This window comes from Lupinus angustifolius, unplaced genomic scaffold (genome assembly GCF_001865875.1).
Source record: "Lupinus angustifolius cultivar Tanjil unplaced genomic scaffold, LupAngTanjil_v1.0 Scaffold_401, whole genome shotgun sequence".
In the NCBI taxonomy this organism is placed as follows: Eukaryota; Viridiplantae; Streptophyta; class Magnoliopsida; order Fabales; family Fabaceae; genus Lupinus; species Lupinus angustifolius.
Genome location: NW_017727812.1, coordinates 20,588 through 21,176, shown reverse-complemented (window position 1 = coordinate 21,176; position 589 = coordinate 20,588).

Below are 589 nucleotides of genomic sequence, written 5' to 3'. Positions count from 1 at the left end.
TCCTATCCTCATCCTCTTCCTCATCCTCATCCTCATCCTATCCTCATCCTATCCTCGTCCTCATCCTATCCTCATCCTCATCCTATCCTCATCCTCATCGACATCCTATCCTCCTCCTCATCTTATCCTCGTCCTCATCCTCGTCCTATCCACGTCCTCATCCTCATTCTCATCCTCATCCTTGTCCTCATACTCATCCTCATCCTCTTCCTCATCAGCCTTATCCCCATCTTATCCATTGCCTCTTCCTCATCCTCATCCTCGTTCTCATCCTCATCCTATCCACATCCTCATCCTATCCTCCTCCTCATCCACATCCTATCCTCATCCTCATCCTATCCTCGTCCTCATCCTCATCCTATCCACGTCTTCATCCTCATTCTCATTCTCATCCTCATCCTCATGCTCATCCTCACCCTCTTCCTTATCCTATCCTCATCTTGTCCATGACCTCTTCCTCATCCTCATCCTCGTCCTCATCCTCATCATATCCACATCCTCATCCTATCCTCCTCCTTATCCTCATCCAATCCTCATACTCATCCTCCTCCTATCCTCGTCCTCATCCTATCCTCATCCTCATCCTATC